We start from the raw sequence: 14,606 nt of genomic DNA, 5'->3' as shown, positions 1-14,606 counted from the left end.
GAAAAGACCAAGGCTCATATAGCAAAAACAGGTTCATAAAAATGGCAATCACAAGAGGTAAAGTGGGAATGGTTTCATTTTTACACAAGCTTAAAACATGGGAAACTATGCTTGAGTATACTTGAAGATGGTTTCATTTTTTCACAAGCTTGAAACATGGGAAAAAACTATGCTTGGATTTGGTTTCATTTTTACACAAGCTTGAAACAGAAACAAACTATGCTTGGATTTGGTTTCATTTTTACACAAGCTTGAAACAAAGATAAACTATGCTTGAGATAATTTTTCATGCCCCCAACATAATGAATCAATTTGAGGAACATGCCCCCTAATCTTCATTTCATTCACCTAAGTAGACTATTGGTTACTAACAGGTGGATGGAATGAAGGTTCACTTACGAGATCAAGTGAAAGACTCGACTGGGAATTTACGAGATCTAATCAAAGCCTCGATTTGGAAGGGGGTTTGTTTCATTTTTTAATGAGCTTTACACAGGAAAAGTACCATGCTCGTGACACCTTGTTTCATTTGTTAATGAGACTGACACAAGTAAAGGAAATCTTCTTTGGGAACCTTGATTATTGTTTAAGGAGCTTGACACAAGAAAAGGAACTGTGCTCTAGGAATCTTGATTCATTTTTTAAGGAGACTGACACAATAAAAGGAACTGTGCTCTAGGAACCTTGATTCATTTTTTAAGGAGCTTGACACAAGAAAAGGAATTGTGCTCCAAGCACCTTGATTCATTTTTTAAGGAGCTTGAAACAAGAAAAGGAACTGTGCTCCAAGAATACTGATCATGGCCCATAATAGGCCATGGTTTCGAAGAGGTTCTCATCAGATGGGAGAACAATGATCTGGAAGGGATACATGTCAAGGGATCTAATGAAAAAATCAGGTTCCAATGCCCCCAGTACATGACGCACTATATCACTGAATGGATCATCAGTAGACGTGGGCAAAAAATAGGTGGCCTCATAATTAACCTGTGGTGGGGGTGATACCACTTTGATACAAGGACAATTTAAGGAAGATGGTTGATTCAGAGTCAAATTGGGACCAACGAACGAAATTTTATCAATGGCCACAATTATTCCTTCATGCGGGAAACATATGGCATGAAAGAGAGAAGAGACAAGAGCTCCCATGACATAAACATAGGCATGACTGAGGAGTAAATTAAAATCCAAAGGGCCTGTGACAACCATCATGTCGACATAGACAATTTTTCCTCCCAAAGTAATAGGCAACTTCGAAAGGATCCCTAAGGGTTGATTGGTTCCTCCATTAAAAGCTATCAAATTCTGGGTAACGTGCACAAGACATGGAGAACCTAAAGCTTTCCAAGTAGTTGAGGACATAATACTAACAGATGCACCTTCATTTATGATTTTTCTAGGTACGGGTATATTATAAGCTTGTATTTTGATCTGAAAGGGCACATAGGAAGTAAGGTGATATCCTGCTAGATGACTCCAATCAAAGAAAGTGACTAAAATACTTGGAGAGGGTACCATTGGAATGGGAGGACTGCCCTCTTGGGTTATGGGAATAAGAGGATATCCCCCTTATACTGTGGGAATAGGAGGATCGCCCTCTTGTACTGCGGGAACAAGAGGATTTCTCCCTAATTATTTGGAATTTGAAGAAACCAGAAGAACTTGAGCGATACTAACTTCACTCTCTGTAGGATAGATACGATTAACTAAATGCAGAATCAGGTCAACCATTTTTTTTTGCCAATGGTTGTTTGGAAACAAACTCATGAGATTCACTTTCAAAGAGAGTGGGATTGACTAGAGATGAGTTATGATCAATCACTTGATCAACTAGTGGAGGATCAAGGGAAAGCTTCCGATAACTAGTCTAAAGACGAGGTTGAGAAGTGGTAAAGTTATCCAACATGTTAGAGGCTTCATCCATATAAGGAAAAAGGTGAATAGGATGATTCCCTTCACATAACCTACAAGGAAATTTGACTTTTCCATTTTCCCATGGGCTTTAATGTCACTAGTTGAAGGCTTATCACCAACATGATCTCTATAGGCTGATGACAAAGGTCGATGTGAACCTGTGGACCACACTTCTAATATCTTGGGAATACCAAGACATTCTTGAAGAAGGTGTTCACCCTTACAAATCTTGCAAGAGAATTTCAATTTATGGGGTTAATTGGAAGATTTGTCAACATCAGTTGCATCTGTAGGAATGGTCGCTTGGTTGGCCCTTTGCTTATTTTTCTTCTTCTTATCCAAATGGTTACTAGCTTGCAAGATTTCACTAAATGAAGAGGAAGAAGAGGAAGAAGAATGAACAGGCGAAGGAGGAAAATAGTAAACTTTAGGCTCAACCGAAGGTTGTACTATTCAGGTGGAGGAGAGCCCGGTTGAGGAGGAATTTGGACATTCGGAACCATATGGGTCGAAAATAACCAAAATAGAAAACCAATGGTAAACGCAGGAAGGGACAATGTTTCCATATTGGGAGAACCAACATTTCCAAAAGAAGGAAAAGGACCAGGATTCATGTCAGAGGGATTTCCCGGGTTGGTGAACTCAGGAACTATCGCCATTAGTCTCAACCTAAGATCTACTAAGGAGTATTTCCACGGGAGGTATGTTGTTCCGCAGTCAATTAATTTTAGAACTTGACAAAAAATAAATCAAAAAGGGGTAACTAAGCATAAAGTTTTACCAAGAAACCATGAACTACAATATACACCTTGGCAAACCAAGGACTTAACGTACGGTAGCCAATATTCCAAAATTTTGTGTTCAGTGTATCACGGTATACAAGGCGATAGACTCGGTTACCTCTAGATGGATAAAAACCTATAGGGGACTCCACAGGGTCTACCACAGGCCCGAGTGAAACCACTCAGCAATAAAGGCGTCCCCTTGAAGCCAAAATAGCTCTGATACCAAATGTAGGTTTTAACCCTGTACAGAAATTACCTGCACACGAATTCTAAAACACAGAAAATAAATAATGCGAGAGCATAAAACATAAAACACATATACACAGAGATTTTCCCCTGGATCCCAAAACCAGGACTACCAGCTTGATTTTTCATTATATTCCTTTCAATGTTACAATACATATTTATACATGTCGAAGCATCCAATACCATGGACTGAAAACCATCGCGTCCAAAACCATGGACCGAAAACCATAGGTAGGTTCACCCAACCTAATATAGGGTCCAAAAAAATAGGTTCACCGGACCCCATAGATGGGGGCTACCCGCCCCCCTCAAACCCCCTAGACAGGGGGGGCTGTCGCCCCCCCTTGTGACCCCCCCGCTGCGTAATCGGCGCAACAAAGGGGGGGCTCCTCCCCCCCTCTAACCCCCCGGTTCACTACGTGGGTTAGTCATGGAAAGAATATAACACAACCCAACAATCTCCCACTTGTTGTTTTCTTTCCACATGGGACCACAGGAGAGCTTAGTCATTTTTCCAGCCCTGAAATGTCCATTGTTTCTCTACACCAAGAGAACTTCTCAGAGCTCACAGATTTTGTCAATGCATCTATAGTATTCTTCAAAGTGTCCACCTTTACCAGCAACACCTTTTTGTCTTCTATCATATCCCTCACAAAGTGATACTGAACATCAATGTGCTTTGTCTTTGAATGATAAGCAGGGTTCTTTGCCAAGAAAATTGCACTTTGGCTGTCACAGTTTATTCTTATAGCTCCCTGTACTAACCCCATACTTGAACACAATCTCTGCAACCAAACTGCTTCCTTGCTTGCATGAGTGGCTACCATGTATTCTGCCTCTGTATTTGATAGTTCCACTACAGATTGTTTCTTACTCATCCAACTGACTGCACCTCCAAATAGGTTAAACACATAGCCACTTGTAGATCTTCTCTGATCCAGATCTCCAACCCAGTCTGCATCAACAAAGCCACGAATATCCAACACTCTGTCCAATCCTGGTCTTCCTTGGTAGCACAAACCATAATCACTAGTGCCACGCAAATACTTGAAAACCCACTTCACTGCTGTCCAGTGCTCCTTCCCTGGTTTTGACATAAACCTGCTCAATATTCCCACTGCATGTGCAATGTCTGGTCTAGTACAGACCATTTCATACATCAGGCTACCGACTGCACTTGCATATGGAACATGGGACATGTCCTCTTCCTCTTCTTGTGTCCTGGGACACTGTTCAGTAGATAACCTCACACCTATAGGAATAGGAACCTTCACCGGTTTACTATCCTGCATATTAAACCTCTGTAGTATTGTCTCAACATACTTCCTCTGGTTTAACCAGAGCTTCCTCTTTACCCAATCTCTTTTAATTTCCATGCCCAAAATATAGTTTTCAGCACCAAGATCTTTCATGTCGAATTTGGAGGACAATTGGGTCTTCAAATCCTGGATAATTTCTTTGTCATTTCCAACCAGCAACATATCATCCACATACAAGAGCAGATAAATAACACGGTCACCAATTAATTTAAAATACACACAGTGATCTGATTTGCTTCTGGTGAAGCCAAGTCCCCGTATAAATGTATCAAATTTCTGATACCACATCCTTGGTGACTGTTTTAACCCATACAGAGACTTCTTTAACTTGCATACTATTTCTTTCTTACCCTTCACCGCAAAGCCTTCAGGTTGCTTCCTATAGATTTCCTCTTTCAAATCCCCGTGAAGAAATGTTGTCTTCACATCCATATGTTCTACCTCAAAATCAAAAGCAGCAGCAACAAATAAAAGTAATCTAATAGAAGTTACCTTGGCAACAGGAGAAAAAATATCACCAAAATCAATTCCTGGCACTTGGGAATATCCTTTTGCTACCAACCAAGCTTTGTATTTCTCCACCTTCCCTTCTGCATTTGTCTTCATTTTTAACACCCATTTGCTGCCAATGGGTTTCCTTCCAGCCGGCAACTCCACCAGATCCCAAGCCTCATTTTTGTGCAAAGATGCCATTTCATCAACCATGGCCTCTTTCCAGAGTTTTCCATCCTCTGAATCTACTGCTTCCTTCACAATTATGGGATCATCACCAGTAACAAACAAAGAAAAATTTGAACAGAAAGCAGAAGGACTATACCTTTCTGGCTGCCTTCTTTCTCGAACTGATCTTCTCACAGCCGGAGTTTGTGGCTCTTCATCTTCTGATTCCTCCTCTGCTGCAGAGTCTGATTCTTCATCCTTTAGCTCAAACTCTATCTTCTCAGGTTACTTTGGTTGGACTTCATGTTTAATAACATCTTTTACCTCTCTGAACACCACATCTCGGCTGTACACAACCTTCCGTGTGACTGGTTTCCAAAGCTTATAACCTTTTAAACCATCCTTATACCCAATAAAGATGCACTTTTCAGATTTACTATCCAACTTGGTTTGTTTCTCCTTTGGAACATGTACATATGCATCACATCCAAATACCCTTAGATGTGAAAGAGAGGGTTTCTTACCAGTCCATACTTCTTGTGGAGTCTTATCCTCCAACGCTGATGAAGGTGACCTATTAACCAAGTAACATGCAGTATCCACTGCCTCTACCTAGAATTCCTATCCTAACCCAGCACCACTGAGCATGCTTCTTGCCCTTTCCATCAACGTCTTGTTCATTCTTTCTGCGACTCCATTTTGCTGAGGTGTATATGGAGTAGTCTTCTACCGTGCTATACCACACTTCTTACAAAATTCTTCAAATTCCTTGCTGCAAAACTCTCCACCATTATCTATCCTCAGCACCTTTATCTTCTTCTCTGTCTCATTTTCCACCAGAGCCTTAAATTCTTTAAACCTGTCAAAGACTTCAGATTTCTTCTTAAGGAAATATATCCATGTATTCCTTGAGAAGTAATCTATAAATGATACATAGTACATAGACTTACCCAGTGACGGAACTTTCACAGGTCCAAACACATCACTGTGCACAAGCTCTAATATATGTTTCGCCCTCTTAGCACCAGAGGGGAAACTCACCCGATTCTGCTTCCCATATACACAATTTTCACAGAAATCAAAATCCAGAGAGCTATTGCTCATACCTTCTACCATACCTTTACCATGAAATATTCGAAGACCCTTCTCTCCAATATGTCCAAGCCTTTGATGCCACAGCATGGTTTTCTCTCTAGAGACCACTAGATTTTCAGCTCCACTTTCAGGAACCACAGAACTATTGCACCCATCAACAACAGTGCTACCTTGCAGCTTGTACAGAGTTCCAGTCCGAACTCCCCACATCAATACCAGTTCTCTCCTAACCATCTTGTAGGTATCCTTCTCGAACACTGTTTTTACACCTGCATAATCCAACTTGCTTACAGAAATTAGATTTCTGGCCAATGCAGGAATATGCAGAGCACCCGGAAGTGTTCTAACCCTTCCACCTTGCAACTTCAACTTTACTTTTCCGCGACTAGTGATTCTAGCCTTCCTATCATCTCCTAAGAAGACATCATCACCATTGTATTTACTCGCAGAACCACTCTCTATGGGGAGTGAAGTGAAAGGATGCACCTGAGTCAATCAACCATGCCTCATGATCTACATGTGTACTTGAAGAAGCCAAGTACACATCCCCACCTTCATCTGAGGTGGTTTTCGCCTCTGTAGAAGGTGCATCATCAGATCCCTTTCCTTTATCAGGAGCTTTAGATTTACAGTCCCTTTTGAAGTGCCCTTCCTTTCCGCATTTCCAGCACACCACCTTTACAGGTTTTCCTAGAGATTTAGATCTCCCTCTAGATTTAGATCTCCCACTCATGACTTATTTTTGTTTCTATTCTGGGACCGTCCTCGTACAGACAAGGCATCACCATTCTGGCTCTCCATATTTTTCCGTCTCATCTCCTCCGTCAGCAAGGCTGAGACTATTTCATCAAACTGCAAAGAAGTTTCATTGCTACCTATTGCAATAACTAGACTATCCCACGAATCTGGTAGAGAACACAACAAACTGATGCACTTATCTTCATCTGAAATTTTAATATCAACATATTGCTAACTGACTTACCACAGTATTAAATGCGTTCAGATGCTCTGTCACCGAGTCTCCATCTTTCATCCTCAGGTTATACAGCTTTTTCCGCATGAACAGTTTATTCACCAGAGACTTAGATTGGTACAAAGTCCCTAATTTGTCCCACAAAGCCTTCGTCGTAGCTTCCCCTGATACATTAAGCAATACTGAATCTGAGACACACAATCGTATTGTGCTCTTTTCCTTTTGATCCAACTTCTTCCATTCTTCATCAGTCACTCTCGTTGGTTTAGTACCTGGATCTACCACGATCCACTGATCTTTATCCACCAACAGATCCTCCATCTTGAGTTTCCACAACTCAAAACTCTGACCATTGAACTTCTCGATCTCTATCTTTCTGCTGCTCGCCATCTTCTTTCACCACCATAATCGATCCCGCAGATCTCCCACTGAACAAGGTCTACCACAGGCCCGAGCGAAACCCCTCAGCAACAAAGGTGTCCCCTTGAAGCCAAAATAGCTCTGATACCAAATGTAGGTTTTAACCATGTACAGAAATTACCTGCATACGAATTCTAAAACATAGAAAATAAACAATGCAAGAGCATAACACATAAAACACATATACACAGAGATTTTCCCCTGGATCCCAAAACCAGGACTACCAACTTGATTTTTCATTATATTCCTTTCAATGTTATAATACATATTTATACATGCCGAAGCATCCAATACCATGGACCGAAAACCATAGGTAGGTTCGCCCAACCTAATATAGGGTCCAAAAAAAAATTTCCCGGGGCGCTGCCCTGGACCCCGTAGAGGGGGGCTACCCGCCCCCCTCAAACCCCCTAGATAGGGGGGGCTGCCGCACCCCCACTGCACAATCAGCGCAACGAAGGGGGGGCTCCGCCCCCCCTCTAACCCCCCGGTTCACTACGTGGGTTAGTCGTGGAAAGAATATAACACAACCCAACATCTAGATCGATAAAAACCTATAGGGGACTCCCAAAATATATGTGACAGTACGTGGGAGTGTAGTCCGTAGTAGTGTTGTCTAATGTGTAACCATTCAATGAGCGTGTTCCCATATACTTAACATGCTTGGAGTGCCTTTGATATACCCAAAATTACTGTAGAACGGTCCTATACACTTTTGTATGTGGAATGGGATTTCACCCCCAGGATACAATGCTAGAAAATAACGACAAATCCTATGTTTAATGACACTGGAACACATCTCTAGCCTATACCTATAAATATTTTTATTAATGTTCCAAATGCTCCTTAAGTTAATTGAGGTAAATTTTAATGTTGATCTTGGATTACGTTTCAGATTTAAGTCTCAAAGATCGATGTCACCTGAGCACACCTATGATGACACTAATATGAGAAAAATATATTATTTTCATTTCAATGAAAGCTATCTAGTGTAGGAAAAAAGTGTAAAAATTGATGAAACAATCAAGTATGCAACAAACAAAGTTTCCTAACTAGAATTTTCGCTTTCACTATTCCAATGCACCTACCAAAAGTAATTTTTTTTCTTTTTTTTACTCTTCTTCTCAATGGATGAAAATTCACTTTTTAGCTTTCAACACTAAGAACTGTAATCTATGCTCAATGATAATCCCAAAAATGACTTTTCAATGCAATGTAATCTAATGAAATTTGAAAAGTAAACTTTAAGATGAAAGCTAAGCATATGCAAATGTGATTTATTTGATGGTTCTCAAAAGAAATAATAATGCTTTAATCAATAGCAAATTAGCATTCATTCCACACATACAAGCAAGAACCAATAAATTCAATTGACCCAAAGAAATAAAAACCCAACCAAAATTCACTTTTACTGCTTCAAACAATGGGATGGACTTTTGCAAACCAATAAGAAATCAACAAAAATAATGGAAATTTCTATGCGCACAGAGTAGGAGGACACTTGAGAGATCAAGATACACTAGATCTTTCTGGTAGAAACCCTAAAAATTCTCATTTTTTGGATCAACGATACTTTTATGGTCAAAAACTGCGTTGATAAGGTGGATCAACGCTACTTTTATGGTCAAAACCCATGCTAACAAGCTGACAAGGTCTTCAACGTGATTGTAATTTACAAAGTCAGCACTGACAACGTGACTATTTCTGAAAAAAAGTGTACTGAGTGAGAAATACTTAGGAAAATGAGGAGAAACCCAAAGAGAGATCTAGACTTGACACTCTAAAGAATGTACTACTTAGAACGCAGATCCAAAATGACCCTAAATCAAAGATCACAAGGAGGTTGGTCAAACTAATCAAAAAGACCAAACATAAAAATGAGGTTTTAAGGGTTACAACCTCCCCAGTGGAGTCGCTATTTTGTTGTGTAGGCAATCCTCTCTGCAAATATAAACAATCCCTCTAGTCCTATGGGAGGATCTAGCAACAAACTATATACATATGTGAAAACCTTCCTAGCTTGTACTAGAAAACACAAAGGAGGATAGATGACCTACCTCACTTTGATGCTAAAATCTTTTGGTTCCATCCTTGAGTCTTTCACTTCCATGCTCAATCTCCTCTTCGCCAATGGGAATGAATACCTACAAGGAAAATCATGTGGAGACAACAAACACATACATAGTAAGAAAGAATCCAATATAAACCATATAACAGATCAAGGAGTATTATACTAAATGAGAAATGATTGATACATTTTTGGAAAGAAAAAACATAATGTGTTATTAATAGATGGTCAAGGGAGCATTACAACCAATTAAGCCTTCATGTTGGAAGCCTCCCTTCGGTGAGTTTCCAAGTCCTAGCCTCAACCTTCAAGCACTCCTTTCTCCTTAGCAAAATAGGCAGCATTTAGGCATAGTTACGACACAGGAAGGCAACCAAGCAATAGCAAACCAACAACTAACCAAAAGTATATGGTAGGGGTTTGATATATATGAAAGGAGAGGGAGTTGAGGATCCATAAAAGGAGGGAGAGGTTCCACATTTCAAGGGGAAGATCCATGAAAGTAGGATCAAGAACTAGGAACGGAAGGTCTCGCTCTAATCCTCATTCAAATGCAACCAAATCGTCATTCTTGAGATTTCTAGTAGGAGAATTTTCTCCTCTATTTTAGGAAAAACTTCCTGAAGAGGGCCAATGTGGCTTTTCCTATCAAAAGGCATGTTGCTAGTACTAGTCACTAGTTAGACAAAAGGTTACCAGCAAAGGTATGTCTGCTAAAAGTAGCACTAGGCTTTCAAAACAAGGTTTTGGACAAGTTCTTCATTATTTCTTCAAGGAAAGTCATATTATTCCTTTAGCGATGCTTCTAAACATGTTTCATGGTGAATACGTTTCTTTTCAAATCTTTTGTCACTTTGTGACACTTGCGACATTGACAACAAAAAGTGCGACACTTAGGATATGAGACTAGGAGTGTGAAAAAATATTGTATAACACATCAATGTCTACTGCAGAAGATGAGAAGATAAAGAACTGGTGCAATGTAGTGAGTAGAACACATCCAGTAATTGAATTTGGTTCCCCCCACGTTCCACCAGCTCAAGATATACAAGTATAGGAGGCACTAAAAACAAATCCTCAAGCAAAGAGTTGAACTCCCAGGAAAAGGATCAAGCATGATTCTATAGGAGAAAATATAAGGAAATGGAAGGTTGATCCTTTGAATAAGGGAGCTATTCAAGCCAAACAGGAAAGGAAAATATTAGAGGAATATATGCAAAAATACGAAGAGGAGAAGAGGAAGCAATATTATTTTCTCATAAAGAAACAGGAAGAAGAAGAGTAAAGAAGGAGAGTAGAAGAAGAGCGAAAAATGTAGCCACGGGAAGAGGATGTAGCATAGAGGTTGGAGGAAGAATAATTGACTTAGGAAATAGAGGAAGAGTTGGAGGAAGATGATACCATCCAACCCATAAATGATGAACCAGGTTCTCTGGAAAAACCTCTTCTTACGGGTGGTCATATCCCATTTAATGAAATGGGAATCACACCTCCACGAGAAGACCAAGCCATGGATGAGTGTAATTTCACATTTTATCAGCTCAAGAAAAGGATCATGCAGCAAAGGTGAAGATACTTCCCAAATGATCCTCAAAATCTGGTCTTTGTATCTACAGAAAAGGTGATAAATGCCAACACTAGAAGGAATCCCTAGGAAATCATGGAAGCAAATGTTTATTTTGCTATAATAGCATTGGATAACTCGAAGTATTTTTTGAATGAGAATACACAATTAATGAAAGATTTGTCTATAATAAAGAAACAAGCATAACATCTCGCTATGGAAAATCAATGGTTATCTTCACACAACTTCAACACATCAGAATGGTAGTCAACCATACAGGAGGAATTTGGGCCAATGGAGGATACAATGGAATAGTTGTATGATGAAATGATACTTCTTCGTGAAGTAGTAGCACCCACTGCTGGTATTCAAAAGAAAGCACAAGAAGTCTTCAAACTCCTGAAAGTGGTAAATAGAGTTGTTGATCATTTCCATGAATGGGCTACCAAATATCCAGATGTTCCACAATAGTTGGTTAGAAAGGATAGAATTTTCGATGAGATATACATAGTACAACTGAGGCTCCATCATCAGAATTATAGCTGTCTTGGAGAATTGTAGACTAACACTATTTCCTCTTATATTTTATTGCACAATGGTTTAGAGTCTCTGGCACAAAAGCACGAGATTCCTTCAATGGGATCACTTGGAGATATATTAGGTAGGGAAATCATCTTTCAGGAAGTGAGGCAATACATAGAACAAATATAGCAAGCATCAGCATAGGAAGGCTTGGAGATCACTAAATACATTATTGTATAATATTCCCTCGCACCAGCCAAGGCCCACATGAAACTGTCATGGATATGGAATAGTGCACACTCAAGCTCCAGGACCATATTGATAGAAGCATTGAAGGCGAAAATGCAGTTTGTAGCAAACTTGCTAGTTTGGATCGAGATCATTGCTACAGAGTTCAAAGCATGGCATACATACATTACCAAAGAGCTCCATGAAGAAGAAAATGACTTGCCAATTGAAAAGTATTTTTGTCTCATATAGCCATCATCTTATATGTATTTTTTCTTTTGTAACGAATCTAATGTAATGAAGTTCAAGTGACACATGTGGAATTTGAAATGTCACATATGGAATGTAAAATGTCATGTATAAAATGTGAAAAGTTGTATGGAAGCCAATAGCTAATGGAAGTTTAATAGTCATTAGGAAACTCAAAAGTCATGGTCATTTGTTATAAATAGCTCATAACTCAAGAAGAGGGTTGGGATTCTTGGAATCTTTCCTTGTCTTCTCTTGTATTACATAGGAGATAGATCATTCTTTGGAGAAGCAAGTTGTGGCTTCATGTTCCACTAATGGATGTGGTGTTTCACCTATGTAACAATTTACTTGTAATATTTCACTTATAATTAGAATCTCATTGAGCCAACACTTCTTCATGCATGTATTGTGGATGTAGTAAGACTATTCTTGTATTTTTTTCGGTATATATGGGCTTAATTACATACTAAGACTAATGAACTATTTCATTGCTTAGATATGGATAATGTCGAATGAGTGTTGTTATTTTTTCATGGTTGTTTTTTTATCTTGTAAACTAATTTGCAGGTAAATCAACAATCCTTTCTCTTTTCTCCCAGGTCTCCCTTTGGATAATACTATTACTTCCCTAACCGGAAGCTTGTCTCCCTTTACCATCGTTGGAAGTTCCATATGCATTCTACATTTGGTGTCACACAAATATTACATACTTTTTTCCCCAAAGAGGTTCTCGTCGTCTCTTGTGTATGTATTATAACCAAGGCATATCTCTAAAACCTTTATAATGGTGGTTGGACCATATAATTGGATGGGACTCCTACACCAAATAGTGTGAGGTCTAATTAGGACCTCACATTGGGGAGATCCCCTGCATGTTGGCTGTATCCAACACTGTCAATAGATTCATAGTGAATTTCACTCATTAGACTTGTTAGAATAAATAATACATTCAAAAAAAATGTTACAAGGTATATGATATCCGAGGTGTTTATAGCAAAGCCTCTAATATTTAAGCCATAAACTATGTAAGTATTCTTTTGAGACAAGAATATAGTGGAAAAAATATATTTGAAATGCAATAAACACCTTCCAATGAGTATGATAACATAGGAAAAATAATAAACCCATAAACTAAAGGGACCATTAGGCGCAAATATATGAACCTTTCGAATCTTGTCATATTATTTCACACTTGGGGATTGGTGAGTTATTATGACCACAGAAAGTTGTAGAGTATCAATGATATCATTTAGTGATTGTTTTGTCTTTGCTAGTGTAAATCCACAATCATAATATAGAAGAAAGCACATGAAACCAAGATGCAAATAACCACACATTACAACACATATAACTAATAAACCATGGTTTTTCTGTATCTAGAGGGTTAGCTCTTTTTATTTAATTCCTTCACTCTATGATCCTACTACACAAATGGATACCCAAGTGCAATGTAACAAACATGAAAATCTCATTTAATCATTTCCAATATTCACAAGGGGGATCTAAATACAGGTAAGAATAAACATATGATTCATCCAGGAACACAAACGAGAAATAAACTAGATTAAACGTGGTTGGATTGGTGGGCCCTTCCGAAATAGTATGCATTTCCCTAGAAAGGTTTTAAATCAAATGCACATATCACATAGATACATATATCAATAGTAGATTCAGATTAAAATCTTGAGATTACATCACTTGCATAAACACCCAACGATCTTGTTTAATCTACTTACAAAAAAAGATAAATAACAATAGGATTGATCACCCCCTCTATAAATACTATTATTATTTATATAAATTATTTTATACAATTTGATGGCCATAATTTCTATCGCCACGAGCGTAAACAAAAAACAAATGGTGATATGAGTGGATCGCCTTCCAATTTATAGAATAGACATGATTATCCTGATCTATATTTGATAATCGTGTTCAAAGTTTGGTGAGTTTGTTGCACAAGTACGCATTTTGGTGAAATGTACTATGCTCATAAACTCGTCCATGGTTGATTACTAAGTCAACATTCCTTATACACCTTTTTCAACAACCCCCAACCTAGTTGAAAAGGACCCATATTTTAATTTCCATTCTAGAGTTCCATACTTATTCTAATCATGGAATCAAGTTACATGAACCTATGTAAGTTACAAACCCTACCTTCATAGACCATCATAAGTAAAAATATTATAGATTAAGCCCTCCCTAATGAATTAAAACAATGCAATTTTGTTAAACAACACTATTTACCTTTTGGTCCTTGTTTTCATTATTTCACTTGCAATATTGCACAAATGAAGGCTATACCAAGAAAAAATATGGTTTGATGGATAACAAGAAGAGAATTGATTTAGAGCCCCAACATCTCCCCCAACTCTAAGTCTTTATGTGTGCACACAAACAAAATATAACTGACACAATCTGGATTAATCTTGGGAATTTCTTAAGAAAAAATTGACCCAAATTTAAGAGGGTTCTAAAACTTTATTTATTTCCAATGTTGATGTTCACATTAACCCACTATATTTCCTTGATTCCTATAATTTTCTTTACAGGGCCT

The sequence above is a fragment of the Pinus tabuliformis genome, chromosome J, assembly GCF_031772625.1.
Source record: "Pinus tabuliformis cultivar Carrire ecotype Pingquan chromosome J, CPIR1, whole genome shotgun sequence".
In the NCBI taxonomy this organism is placed as follows: Eukaryota; Viridiplantae; Streptophyta; class Pinopsida; order Pinales; family Pinaceae; genus Pinus; species Pinus tabuliformis.
The sequence above is the reverse complement of the archived record's forward strand: the minus strand, read 5'-3'. Positions refer to the sequence as shown.